Raw genomic sequence first — 16091 nt, 5'->3', positions numbered from 1 at the left:
AATGATGGTACTGTTTATCGTAGAAATAGGTGGTTTTTAATAGCTGCTCCATATTATGTTCCGAACGCCAATAATGTTACTCCCCTGCCTATTGTAAGGGCTAATTATTCAGAGAATCCTAAAGATTCATCTTCTGGGGAGAAAATTGTAGAAAGTGATAGTGTACAGTGTAGTGACAAACCAATATCTATCAGTGAGAGTGCAGAAGCTTTACCAAGCAGTGTAGCTCCAAGTGCATCCGAAAACATTACTCCAAAGAGAAATAAAAAACGTCCCAACTGGTTTTCAGACTATATCACATAATGTGTTTTATTGTATCATTTAGTATTAAGAATGTTGTTACTTTTATAATCTTAAAAAGGAGGATGTTGTGTTAGGTATTCCTACATTAGGCAACACCCCGCACGTTAGTTCCTGGCTGGCTTGGTTGGTAGAGGCCATGAGGTTAGGAGGATGACAGAGGGGTTTTTAGAGGTTAGGAAGCCCTAGATCACAGCGTGCTCATGCTAGGTTGTATCTACAAGAATTGTATAATAAATGCATCTATAAATCTCCAATATGCTTTTAAGATTCATTAATACAACAGTTATAGCCTCACTTGTTACCGTTTTCTTTAATTCTACAACTATTTAGTCAAATTTGTTCTCTGTCAACATTGGCCTGAAGCAATTGTAGATATAATTAAATTACTAAGTACTGAAGAATTATGCTAGGTATTACTGAAGCATTAGTATAATTACATAGCAGCTAATTTGCTCTAAGGTGGCATCCTGCTGTCTAAATTCAAACTGGTGGTTGGTTATTACCAGTGGCGGCTCGTCCTATGGCGCGATTGAAGCACCCTTCACCACTTGAAGACAGAATTTGACAGAATGAGCCAGGAAACTTTGTGAACCGGAGCCATGATATAACATTGAAAAACTGCATACAAAAAATGCATTCTTAAAGTGCATCTCAAACAGACAATAAAAAAAATTCAGAACTCGTCTATTATCGGGGGAAATGAGTTCAATTTTGTTACTCGGCGGTTTTTGGGGTCGTTGAAAACGAATATGACTTTTTGGGCGTCAAAAGTGATCTCCGGAGTACCTGGTGCCCAGGGTACCTACTGTTTACCTCGTCTTGAGAAGTTTTCGGCAAATTCATTAAAAATTAGTCAAAAATTCGTTACTCGGGGTTTTTTGGGGCCGCTAACGACGAATATGACATCGGAAGTGATTTTTGGGAGTACCTTGGTCCCCAGGGTACCTACTGTTTACCTCTCTTGTGGAGTTTTCGGCAAAAAATTTATTAAAAAATTAGTCAAAAATAATTACTCGGGGGGTTTTTGGGGTCACTAACGACGAATATGACATCAGAAGCGATGTCCGGAATACCTGGTGCCCAGGGTACCTACTTCTTATGGAGTTTTCGGCAAATTCATTAAAAAATTAGCCAAAAAATCATTACTCGGGGGTTTTTGAGTCGCTGACGACGAATATGACATCGGAAGTGATCTACGGAGTGCCTGGTACCCAGGCGTACCTACTGTTTACCTCGTTTTCTGGAGTTTTCGGAAAATTCATTGAAAAATTAGCCATAGAGCTGTTCCTCATGATGTGACTGTGACTGTGGTTAACAACAGCTCTTCTTTTCGAGTTCTCAACAAAACATCCTGATTAATAACGTGATCGGTGTAAGATATCTCTAGGATTTAACGATAAAGCCACATTTCGAAAATTTTCTTGCAGATGGCGTCGGTGAGAGTCCACGACTCAACTCCGTACAGCAGTATAAGAAATTTATAACATCGTAGTAACCTAATTTTTATGGGTATTGATAAATCATGACATCTTAATAGCTTAGCCATTTTTTAATGTAGATCTTGCTTTATCTATCCTACATTTGATTTCTAGATATGGTCCCAACTTTCATTGACGTTCGTTCCAAGGTAGGTGTATGTTTTTACTTTTTCTATTTCTTGACCGTTCACGCTGATTAGTCCAAATTACTGTTCCTTCTTAGATATCATCATACATTTTATTTTCTTAGTACCTATTTAGTGAAAGTCCATATCTCTGACTTACTTCTGTGATTCTATTCATTAACTCCTGGACGGTTTCAGAACTATCAGCGAATACTACCGTGTCATCTGTGAATCTTATGTTATTGGTACATTCTCTGTTAATTCGAATTCCGACTTTAACATCATCCACTGTTTTTTGAAAGATTTCCTCTGAGTATATGTTTAACAGCAGTGAGGATAGTTACATCCCCGACGGACCCCACGTTTGATTTTGATATTGGCTGATTCTCCTGCCTCTGTATGGATAGACGATGTTTGATTCGCTTTCTAGTTCCCATTTAAATTCGATATCAATTATAGTGCAAAAGGATTTTTCACTTAATTTTTATTTATTTATTTAATGAAAGATAATAGAGCTCAACGTATGGATTAAAGTTCAAACGATATCTATATGTATGAAATATAGTACAAAAATTGGATTGGAATCCCCCTAGTATTCTTTTTAAAACGGGATAGATAATAAATGTACACAAAATATTTGTAAAATATCATTTATTAAAAATTAATTTGGTTTTATCTACTACTTGATGTAAAGCAGCATATAATATGCAATGAAAATATTTTATAAAATAAAATATTTTACAAAAAAGTCATTACTTAAAAATATCTTTGGCGAAAATTATTTCATGTGTTTCTTTCGATTCTTTTTACAAACTATAAATATATATTTAACACTCTCTAAATATTATTTATTTATTATAATATCTTTGGCATTTGTATAACTCAATAAAAAAATGGCTTTTAGAATTTTTCATCGATAAGGTGAATTTTCTTTAGCTGTTCTTTGGCTCTTCCTCATTGGTCACTACTCTAACCAAAAAATAGCTACTTTAAGCTTAACATTCACTTTTTACTTAAAATATAAAATAATTACGTGTATAAAACTTACAGATAATTTACAGCTGCCTCTTTACCTCAAGAGATACACAAAATAGTAATGTTTAATATAAATAATATTTTAACTATTTATAATGGGAAATAAGCCACAATATTATTAAAAAATGATTTTTATTAACGTTTCGACGCCCAAATCGGGTGCCGTTGTCAAAATACAAAATACTACTAACATAAACAAAAATGTAAAAATAAAACGTTAATAAAAATCATTTTTTAATAATATTGTGGCTTATTTCCCATTATAAATAGTTAAAATTGTAAAGATGCCACAAGAAAATAGCTTCAGAACAACATAAATAATATTATCTCTAAATATTTCGATTATACTTTCACACCGTAAACGAAAGAGGCATTATTTGCTTTTAATGTGTTAAACTCAAAGATGCATGGATATGAATGTGGATGTGCATGTTTATTACGTTTATTTTGAAAAAGCATTTGACAAAGTACGACATGAAAAATTAGTCCAAATTCTAAAGACAAAAAACTTTGACGAAAGGGACTTACGAATAACAACAAACCTTTACTGGAATCAAAGAGCACAAATTGTAATAGATAACGAACCCAGTCCAGAAATTGAAATCAGGAGAGGAGTTAGGCAGGGATGCACTATGTCTCCGATACTATTTAATGTAAATAGTGAAGCCATTTTTGAAGAAGCACTACTACCTCAAAGGGAAGGAATAATAATTAACGGAAGATCTATTAACATAAGATATGCGTGATTATGGCAAGCCCTGCTGAACAACTCCAATTATACAACAGGGAAATAAGGCAAAAATATACCATGTTCGGGACACTTGAGCAGCCAGGTTGCAAATGGGTGTTTTGGGTACTATATACCTAATACATTATTAATACAAAAATGCCCGTCACAGTTTGGACGAGAAATTTAGTTATTAACAAATAAGGGTCAAAAATGAGAGTTTTTTCGTGTAAATCGCTACAGATAAAAATAGGGTAATTAAATGTCTTATTTATAATATTTTTCTTTTAGTAGATGAACCAAGGTTTAAAATAGAGTTTTTTGAATTGTGGTCCGATTATTGTTGCTTCGGATATTACAAAATAAAACTAAAATTTCGAAAATAAAAAATTTGCTATAACTTTTGAGAAAATGAATTGAGGACTTTCATATTGCATGAAAAGTTGAGTGAAACAGTCCATACAATGCACAAAAAATTTTAAGACGATGCGTCAATTAGTTTAAATTTTATTCAATTTGTTTATCCCAAAGAGCTTTTTTTTCGCAATGTTATTGTTCAGAAAATAATAAGGATACAGCAATTCTGTGAAAACAACATGAAAGAAGAATAGTCATATTTTCAACGCATTTAAAAAAATCATTAAAAAGTTATTTTTATCACTCAGAAAACATTTTACTAAAATAGAGTCATTTTTGGCTTATAAACAATTTGAATAACTTTGTTAACCCATTCATGCCCGGTGGCAACTACAGTTGCCACGCCTATGAATGTCTTCCCCGCCCCTCTCCCACTGTGTAATTCTCAAAGTGCACTTAAGTTAGGTGGACGGGGTTATCGGCTAACAAATTCAGCAAAGCCACAGTTTGTATGTATCATTCAACCAGTTTGTATCGATAGTTTTCTTAGTGGTGTTATACGTGTTTAGTTATATTCATGGCAGCCGACAGTTCAATGTAAGTATAGAAATATGTATATATATTTTTTCAAACCAAAGATTTATTTTCTTCAATAGCAAGCTTTTGTCGCAATTTTTAACTATAATTGTTATTCGTGAGGGATTTACTTTTTTCAATATACATATATAAAAGTACATGGCAACTTGAGTTGCCACTGGGAATATGGATTATCGTTTGTTATTTTCAGGTATGTACGAGGAAGAGATGGCAAGGGGTTACTTTTTCACGAACTTCTGGAGGCTCTCGAAGAAGAAAATGAAATGCCTGAATATATATATATCGATTTTTCCTCCCGAAGAACCTCCAGATGCAGATACAGATGAGGATTCTGATTTCTCGGATGAAGAAGTGGCCGGCGATACCAATCATCTTCCAGCTCGTATCCTGCGCTATCAAGTAAGTGTGAAGTACAGTCATGAAATTAAAGCTGCAGATGATACTAACAACGTTTCCCAACCAAGTACCTCTCGACAGAATAATATTTCTCAACCATGTACCTCCAAATGCCCGAAATCTGCCAAACGACCACGTCTAAATCCAACTACATGGAAATCAAATATTTTTGAATTTTCTTCGAAGGTTCCTAAACCCGACAACGAATACCGGCCAAATGTAGAGGATCTTTTGAAAGAAACAGTTAAAAGCCCGATTGACGCATTTAGGTGTTACTTTACACAAGATATAATAGAGCACATTGTTCGCGAAACAAACTCTTATGCTGGGCAAAAATTAGTTCATAATCTGAACGCCACTTAGGCAGAAATTTTAACGTTTGTTGGGGTTATGCTCTTATCGGGATATCATCCACTGCCTTGCAGACGGCTTTACTGGACTGTAGATGAAGACGTTCATACACCAATAGTCTCAAATGCAATGAGACGAAATCGTTTTGACGAACTCATGAGTTTCATTCATCTCGCCGATAATCAGTACAATGACGGTACTGATCGAATGTACAAAATTCGCCCTTTGTTAGATATGCTAAATTCTGCATTCAAGCAAATTACTCCTGGTCCCACTGTTAGCGTCGATGAGAGTATGATTCCGTATTACGGGAGACATGGAAGTAAGCAATTTATAAGGGGTAAACCCATTAGATTTGGGTACAAACTGTGGGTAGCTGCCGATCCTACGGGTTACATCCATCATATTGAACCGTATTGTGGCTCTTCCACTCGCCTTCCTCAAACTGGTCTAGGACAAGGTGGTGATGTTGTTATAGGTCTAATTGATCACATGCAATTGAAAAAAGGACACAGACTTTATTTTGACAATCTTTTTACGTCGGTTGCATTGTTGCAAGAATTAAGTTCCAGAGAAATTGGAGGCACAGGAACATTGCGTGAAAATCGCTGTAATGCCTCAATGAAACTGCCAGAAAAAAGTGTGTGGAAAAAAAAAGAAAGAGGTGACGTGGCTACTTCATCGTCTGGAGATCTTTTGCTCGTTCGCTGGAATGATAATAACGTTGTCACAATGCTTACCAATTGTGACAAAGTATATCCTATGAAAAAAGCAAGCAGATATTCCCGTGCAGAAAAAAAAAAAGATTACAATCGATATTCCAGGTCCCGTTGAACAGTACAACAGTAACATGGGAGGCGTTGATATAATGGATCAATCCGTGGCTTCTTACCGTTGCCGAATTAGATCAAAAAAATGGTGGTGGCCTTTTTTTTCATGGGCTGTAGATGCCGCATGTGTACAAGGTTGGCTCTTATATCGTCGACTTGGTTATGAAATACCATTGTTGAACTTTAGGCGCCAATGCACAGTTTATCTTTTGAAATCATTTGGAACCCTTCCAAAAATACCTGGTGTCAGAACGTCTTTGAATTTTTCACCTGTACTTCAAGAACTCCGAAAAGACCACACTGATCATATTATTCAGAAAGGTGCGTCCAAGTATTGCCGTTGTAAGGTCTGTGGCAATCGGACATCCTATCTTTGTATTAAATGTGACATTGCATTACACCCTGACAACTGTTTTAAAGTGTTTCACACATAGAATTTTTGTTGTTAGATGTTATTAACTGAATTTAATAAATAGATACTAATTTTTTTCGTTTATTTTTACATTTACACCGCTTAATCCCAGTGGCAACTAGAGTTGCCAGGCTGCCATTTTGGCAGTTAGATGCTGATAAGGTTTTAATTACCATTTTTACATTTAAGGTACCATAAAAGTTCCGTGACTAAAATATTACACAAAAAAAAAATCACTAGGGAATTCTGGGCATGAATGGGTTAATATTGATTGTAGGCTAAAACTACAATGGAATTTGAAAAACTAGTATTTTTATACGAATTTTCAAAGAAAAACTTTTCGCCTAGGTTAATTACGGTCAAAGTTAGCCACTTTTTTTATTTAATTGACGGCTACTTTGTTTATAACAATTAAGCAACCTAACTAAAGCCATTTTGAAGTTGAAGATATATAGGTTATGTGTAAAAGTTTGAGTAAACTTTGAACCTCAACAGAGTGGTTAATAAAGCTTTAAAAATGGCGTCCGAACGGAATTAATTCGTGGTCGGTGGAGGGGAATTACTAAAATACGTGCACTCAAAAAATGAAACTGATTCTGCAAACATATGCTGCGATTAATATCACTGGAACTTGTTGATGGATTTTGATCATAATTTTTTAAATTTGTATGTACTCGTAGTCTTGTAGAGTACGTTATGTACACACAACACATTAGAAAATGTTAGGGGGAACTCCCCTTATCACTCAGGGATATGAAAAATAGATTACGACCGATTCTAAGACCTACCCAATATACATATATAATTTCATAAAAATCGGTCAAGCGGTCTCGGAGTAGTATGGAAACTAACACTGTGACAGAAGAATTTTATAGATGTAAATATATAGATGGCTATTAACAAATAGGGGTTGGTGATAGAAGAGTGAAAATTAAGGATTGTATGTATTTTTTAATTCTACATCACATAAAATTAAGGTAGATAATTTTGTCCAAAAAAATAAAAAAAAATGTCAGGGGGCAACCCCCCTTATAACTTATGGGTATAAAAAATAGATTAAAACATCTTCAACGTCCTACAGGATAAACGTGTAAAATTTTATAAAAATCGGCCAAGCCGTTTCGGAGTAGTATAGTAACTAACACTGTTACAGGAGAATTTGATGTATATAGAAGTAACTGAGAATTAAATAATAAAAGTGGCTAACTTTGAACCTAATTAACCTAGGCAAAAAGATTTTTTTCTGAAAATTCCTATAAAAATACCAGCTTTTGAACTTCTAAAGTAGATTTACTCTATAGTCAATATTAACAAAGTTATTCAAATTGTTTAGAAGCCAAAAATGACTCTATTTTACTAAGCTTTTTTCGGAGTGATAAAAACGACTTTTTAATGATTTTTTTCAATACTTTAAAAATATAACTATTATTCTTGCATGTGGTTTCCACAGAATTGCATGTCATTATTATTTTCTGAACAATAACATTGCGAAAAAAAAGCTCTTTGGGATAAACAAATTGAATAAAATTTAAACTAATTGACGAATCGTCTTAAAAATTTTTGTGCATTATACGGAATGTTTGAGTCAACTTTTCGTGCAATATGAAAGTCTTAAGGCCATTTTCGCAAAAGTTATAGCACATTTTTTATTTTTGAAATTTTAGTCTTATTTTGCACTTTCCGAAACAAAAAAGGATCGGACCAAAATTCAAAAAGTGCCATTTTAAACCTTGGCTTATCTACAAAAATAAGAATATTATAAATAAGATATTTAATTAGCCTATTTTTACCTGTAGCGATTTAAAGGAAAAAACTGCCATTTTTGACCCTTATTTGTTGATAACTAAGTGTCTCGTCCAAACTGTGACGGGCATTTTTGTATTTATAATGTATTAGGTATATAGTACCCAAAAATTCCATTTGCAACCTGGCTGCTCAAGTGTCCCGACAAAAACCTTATTTCTCTGGACTATTACTGCTAAACAAAAGAAACCGTTTCTGTGAAAAATATTGACTAAAAATGAATATAAGAAAGACCAAATACATGATAATAAAAATTAAACAAATATACAAACAAACATACATTTGGCAAATGTACCGATAGAAAGGGTTGATAAATATAAATAGGCTGGGATAGAAAAAGCAAGAAATGTCTTTGTAAAAATAAAAACAATTCTCTGCAACAAAGACCTTAAGATTAGAACTGAGGGTAAGAATTTTGAGATGCTACGTGTTTTTGATACTGCAATATTTACTTGAAAGCTGGACCTTGAAGCAAGAACACATAAATAAGTTACAGTCATGAAATGTGGTGTTACAGAAGGATGCTTAGAATGGCATGGACACAGAAGAAAACTAACACGGAAGTATTGCGAGAAACTAACACGGAAGTATTGCGAGAAATGGACAAAGAATGCCAAATAATAAACACAATAAAAATAAGAAAGTTACAATATCTGGGACACGTAATGAGGGGACAGCGATATGAACTGCTAAGACTGATAATACAGGAAAGATATGGAAGGAGTATAGGAAGAAGGAGAGTGTCCTGGTTGAAGAATTTAAGGGACTGGTTTAAATGCAGTTATATAGAATGATAAAGTCTAAAAAACTCGAGTATTTTGCGCATGTTTGTAGACATCCGGAAAAATATAGCATTCTACATCTAATTATGCAGGGTAAAATATTAGGCAGAAGAAGTCGAGGAAGAAGAACATCTTGGTTAAGAAATTTGAGGCAATGGTTTGGTCACACTTCGGAATCGCTCTTCAGATCTGCTGCGAATAAAGTTATGATAGCCAACATGATCGCTAACGTTCGATAAACGGACATAGCAACCGAAGAAGATATAGAACTTTTCAGAGCAGCGGTAGATAGAGTAAAGATAGTGATGATGATATCCAACCTCCGATTTTGAGACGGCACTTAAAGAAGAAGAAAGAAGACCGTTACTGTATTGTAAGAGAAAAATGCGCATAAAGCTCCTGGACTTTTATAGAACTTCTCACCTGGATACTAGTTACTGGTGAAATAGTAAGAGAACTTACGAACAAATGGAAAGCTTAGTCCCAGCATGGTCCAAAATGACTTAAATATACTGAAGAATATTAGTAAGAAAATAATTCACGACTCAACTTAAGTAGTAATATAATCCTTTTCTGGGAAAAAATGTTGGTGCCAATATTAGTTAGATGTAGTCGGGTTTCGCACACTTCCAATGAAGATGTTCTCCAAATGATGAATTCAGAACGTCTGCTCATAGACATCATAAAGAGGAGAAAAACGGCATATAATTAGAGAACCTAAATCGGTCAATTCAAGACAAGTGGTCCAAAGGTGGTTGCTTGACTATTTTTAATATTTTTTATTTTTTTACCTTTTAAACTGCAGTCTATAGAGAGTACAAAATTGCATTCATTTTATTTTTAAAAAATTTAGTTTGCCGATGACGGCCATTTTTGTTAAAGCATGTCGATCATTTTCACGGAAAGCATGGCTTCGCTCTTTAGCCAATATTTTTTCTGAGGTTTGTCCTAGAACAATAAATCAAAAACCAAACTTTTTAGAAAAGTATGCTCTAAAAAAACAGCCTATAGCATTATTTAATTTTAAACTACCCTTAAGGCCTTAAATGAACCTCAAAGTTTGAATGGGTAAACTGATAAAATTCCATTTTCAGCATTTTTTTAACAGCATAAGGCAAGCCGATATCGGTTTGTAATTTTTTTCTGGAAAAGACATACGTACATACTTTAAATAAAAATTGAGCTTTGAGACTTGAGTACATTTTTTCAAAAAAAATCTCAAAAACGTAATTTTTTGAAAAATCTCAAAGTTTGACCCCTTATATCTCTGATGGGCACGGATGAAAAAATTTGAAATTTGGTTTAATGTTAGCCCACAGCAAGTAGAATAAGGAATAAAAATTTGCAGACTTACGTCATATAGGAGTTACAGGCCTGAAAAAATGGTCAAAAATCAAAATGGTCAAAATTTGACCGTTTGCGGACAGGATAATTAAAATTCAAATAAACTGTCTAATGAAATAAAAATTAATCTATTTTTACCAGATTTCACAATGAATATAAATTTATACAGGGTGGGCTAAAGAAAAGAGTCCACCTCGATACTTGGCAATAGTGACCTATTAGATTTTAAGGAAATGCCGAAATAGGTCCATTTTTATTTTTATTATATTGCAATTTTTTGGGATATATTTCATACTACGTGACGTCATCCATCAGAGCGTGATGACGTAATCGATGATTCTTTTAAATGGGAATAGGGGTCTTGTGGCAACTAAAAATACATTGTACTGCTGTCAGAAAATATAAAAAATGTTTATTTCACAAATAAACATTTCTTTTCGCTTAAATTAAATAAAAAAAGCCTCCCACTTATCTCTTGACAGTTTGAACATTTAATTTAAGCGAAATCAATGTTTATTTGCCAAATAATAATTTTTTTTCTATTTTATGACAGCAAAAAATGTATTTTGAGTTAAATAAATTACATACATTCAAACATTTAATTACATTACGTTTCATCAGAGATATAAGGGGTCGAGATTTTTCAAAAAATTACGTTTTTGAGATTTTTTTTTTTGAAAAAATTTATTCAAGTCTCAAAGCTCAAACTTTTTTTATTTAAAGTATGTACGTATGTCTTTTGCAGAAAAAAATTACAAACCATTATCGGCTTGCCTTATGCTGTTAAAAAAATGCTGAAAATGGAATTTTAGCAGTTTACCTCTTCACACTTTGAGGTTCATTTAAGGCCTTAAGGGTAGTTTGAAATTAAATAATGCTATAGGCCGTTTTTTAGAGCATACTTGTCTAAAAAGTTTGGTATTTGATTTATTGTTCTAGGACAAACCTCTGTGCGAAAACGAAGCCATGTTTTCCGTGAAAATGAACGATACGCTTTAACAAAAATGGCCGTCATTGGCAAACTAAATTTTTTTTAAAATAAAATAACTGGAATTCGGTACTCTCTATGGACTGAACTTATTTTATATTGGACCACTTCGCATGGATTGACCCAAATACTACATCTACTTCGCCTTATAATACAAGGAAAAGTGGAGGGAAAGAGATGGATTGGTCGAAAGAAACTTTCATGGCTGCGTAATATTAGACAATGGTGTGGTTCCACGATAGAATTATTTCGAACAGCAGCCGATAGAGAGAGGTTTCAGGAACTTGTAAACATGATGACGGCCAACGTCTGAATACGGACACGGCACCTGAAGAAGAAGTCGAAATATCTCTTTATTATTTTAGTCTGGGCTGATTATCGGAGAATAGGCCATTTTTGGGAAAACTTATTTACCAGCAATTTTATTGCTGGAATCGAATCTTATGATTGTATATATTAATAATATAAGTATGCAAAGTCCGCAGATAGTGTGCTACTTTTTTTATAAACAAAATGGCGCCCTAAAATCGTGTTTTTTTTCAATTTTTGCTCTATAACTCCAAAGATTTTAACTTTACACCAAAAACACTTAAATAAAAAGTCACTGCAATTAAATTCTGCATAGAGACGTGTTTTTTCCGATTTACATCGACGAAAACTTTCTCCGGAAAAAGCGGGTTTTTCCAACAAAATCTTTAATTTTCAACTAAACTTTTAGATAAGTAATTGTTAATCAATAATTAAATAACTTGGTAATGTAAAAGCCCTTTTTGCACAGATTATAATTCCAGAAGCCGATGGAAATTGAATGAACAGTTTAGCAACAATTGAATTGTTAATTAAAAATTTACGGTCGCTATAATAACGACAATAATTATGATGCATAAGAACAACTATGATTTTTTCATAAAAAGACACTATACCTATCTAATGTACTTTACAGAACTGATATTGGACTATTTAAGCGACCTCAGGAATATTTTAAATTTATAAAGAATTTTTTGGCTTATAAACAAATAGAATATCTCAGAAAATATTAAACTAAATTAAATTAAAAAAACAGTAGTCGAAAAGCAGCGGCAGGACGCTTCTTTTAAAAGAAAAAACGTTTAATTATGATGAGTAGTTCCTTAGATACAACCGGTCAAATTTCACAGGAATTTACGGCAAAGATATAAACAATAGGATCATAATTTTCAAACCATCACCTTTTTGTTTTTGTCCTCTTTCTCCACACCAATTTCCATATCCTTAAAATACTCATAACATATATTATTATAATAAAAACTATCGATAATACGTGTGAAAATTGCCAAAAATAGCAAAATTCTAATCAAAAATTAGGTTGGAGAAAATGTAACCCTCAAAGTTCAAAATCGGTATACGTTAAAAAAATGCACTTTCTCGGCTTCCCATGGAGCAATTTCCTTCATTCTTTTTTTGTTCGCAAGTAACTCGAGTAGAGCCATCGAACTAACGCATTATTAAATGTCAAACTTGATTTTGTTTTTTTATAATAAATTAATTTATTTATTATAACACAAAATTTTAATTTAACTTTAAAATGTACACTTGTAGTAAGTTTATCTAAAAAAAAAGCCTACAACTGGAAAAAAAATGTAGTTTTCTGTTCTTATAAATAAATTAATCTATTATAACAAAACAAAAGCAAGTTTTGACATTTAATAATGCGTTAGTTAGATGGCTCTACTCGAGTTATTTGGGAACAAAAAAAGAATGAAGGAAATTGCTCCATGGGAAGCCGAGAAAATGCATTTTTTTAACGTATACCGATTTTGAACTTTGAGGGTTACATTTTCTCCAACCTAATTTTTGATTGGAATTTTGCTATTTTTGGCAATTTTCACACGTATTATCGATAGTTTTTATTATAATAATATATGTTATGAGTATTTTAAAGATATGAAAATTGGTGAGAAGAAGGAGGACAAAAATAAAAAGGTGATGGTTTGAAAATTATGATCCTATTGTTTATATCTTTGCCGTAAATTCCGGTCAACTTTGACCGGTTGTATCTAAGGAACTACTCATCATAATTAAATGTTTTTTCTTTTAAAAGAAGCGCCCTGCCACTGTTTTTCGAATACCGCCTTCACAATTTAATTTAGTTTAATATTTCCCGAGATATTCTATTTGTTTATAAGCCAAAAAATTGTTTATAATTTTAAAATATTCCTGAACCGCTTAAATATACCAAATTCAATTCCGTAAAGTACATTAGATAGGTATAGTGTCTTTTTATGAAAAAATCATAGCTATTCTTATGCACCATAATTATTGTCGTTATTATAGCGACCGTAAATTTTTAATTATCAATTCAATTGTTGCTAAACTGTTCATTCAATTTCCATCGGCTTCTGGAATTATAATCTATATGAAAAGGGCTTTTACATTACCAAGTTATTTAGTTATTGATTAACAATTACTTATCTAAAATTTTAGTTGAAAATTAAAGATTTTGTTGGAAAAACCCGCTTTTTCCGGGGAAAGTTTTCGTCGAAGTGAATAGCGAAAAACACGTCTCTATGCAGAATTTAATTGCGGTAAATTTTTATTTGGATCTTTTTGGTGTAAAATTAAAATCTTTGGAGTTATAGAGCAAAAATTGAAAAAAACATGACTTTCGGGCGCCATTTTGTTTTTAAAAAAAGTAGCACACTATCTGCGGACTTTGCATACCTATATTATTAATACATACAATAATAAGATTCGATTCCAGCAATAAAATTGCTGGTAAATAACTTTTCCTTGTATTTTGCTAATTAGCCCAGAGTATTTTGTATTCGATGTATTATAAAATATATATTGTAATGAATATCCTTGTATGGTGATATACAGGGTGTCCCGAAAAAATTGGTCATAAATTATACCACACATTCTGGAGTTAAAAATAGTTCGATTGAACCTAACTTACCTTAGAACAAATGTGCTCACAAAAAAATTTACAAAATGAAAATCGATTTTTTTCAATATATCGAAAACTATTAAAGATTTTTTATCGAAAATGGACATGTATCATTCTTATGGCAGGATCATCTTAAAAAAATTATAGTGAGATTTGTCCACACCATAAAAATTTTATGGGGGTTTTGATCATTGACATATTAAGCCTACACTCGGTATACTTCCCAAAAAAGCGTAACGCGGAAACAGCATGAAAACAGTCGATCGATGTTCTCTTTACATGTTAATTCATTATTGTGGCATCATTAGTTAAACACAACGTTTTTAAAACTTTTTTGACTCTTAGTATTTTTTCGATAAGCGAGTTTTTATAACATAAAAATTTTATGGGAGTTTTGTTCCTTTAAACCCCCCAAATGTTTGTGTACGTTCCAATTAAACTATTATTGTGGTACCATTAGTTAAACACAACGTTTTTAAAACTATTTTGCCTCAGTCTTTTTTTGATAAGTCACCTTTTATCGAGACGTGGCTTCTTTTTCAAAATATACTTAAAAATGTAAATTATAAATACATTTTCAGATTATTAACAGGTCTCTATAATCGTACTTAACCATACACCAATATGTGATGGATTCGATAAATATTCAAAATATCTCGATAAACACAGGCTTATCGAAAAAGTCCTAAGAGGAAAAATGTTTTAAAAACAGTGTGTTTAACTAATGGTGCCACACTAATAATTAAATTGGAACGTACACAAAAGTTTGGAGGGTTTAAGGGAATAAAACCCCCATAAAATTTTTATGGGGTACACAAAGATGCTGCTGCCATAAGAATGACCCATGTCCATTTTCAATGAAAAATCTCTAAGAGTTTCCGATATATTGTAACTTCAAAGGGCTGTAACTTTTTTGTGTGCACTATTGTATATAGGTAAGTGAGGTTCAATCAACCTATTTTTGACCCCAGAATCTGTTGTATAATTTATGATCAATTTTTTCGGGACACCCTGTATAGTATCGAGTTACTTTTTACATCAGCTTTAACAGTGACGTTTTAAAAAGTGATTCTCTGTGAGACTAAACTGGAAATAATAATTTGTTAATTGTTGTATACGAAAAAAGTGAACATTTAGTTTTTTAAGGAACATTTTTATCAACGTAACGAAATTAGTGTCAGAGGTGGGATAATTTTAAATCGCGGCAGAAGATGATGCAGGACTTACAAAAAAAGTAGGTGCAAAGGCAAAAGGAAATCGATGATTATTTATGCAATTTGTCAGTTTAAAGCAGAATTTTATTAGTGCATTTTTACGAAAATTCTAGAAGTTATATTCAAGGATTGTATTATCCAAAAACTGGTAACATTGAAGAAGTTAATAAAGTTTGGGGTTACGTATTTTTTATGGGAAATAAGCCACAATTTTACTAAAAAATGACTTTATTAACGTTTCGAAGCCCAAATCGGGTTTCGTTGTCAAAATACAAAATACTATTAAAATAAAACAAACATGTTGTTGCTAAGTAAAAAAATTCTTCTAATAATTTATTTAATCTGACTCATTTATATTGGCAATTCAGACGTATATTATACATTTTAAAGTAGAAGACTTTAAAATGATATCGCCAATATTTA

This window comes from Diabrotica virgifera, chromosome 1 (genome assembly GCF_917563875.1).
Source record: "Diabrotica virgifera virgifera chromosome 1, PGI_DIABVI_V3a".
Lineage (NCBI taxonomy): Eukaryota > Metazoa > Arthropoda > Insecta > Coleoptera > Chrysomelidae > Diabrotica > Diabrotica virgifera.
The sequence above is the reverse complement of the archived record's forward strand: the minus strand, read 5'-3'. Positions refer to the sequence as shown.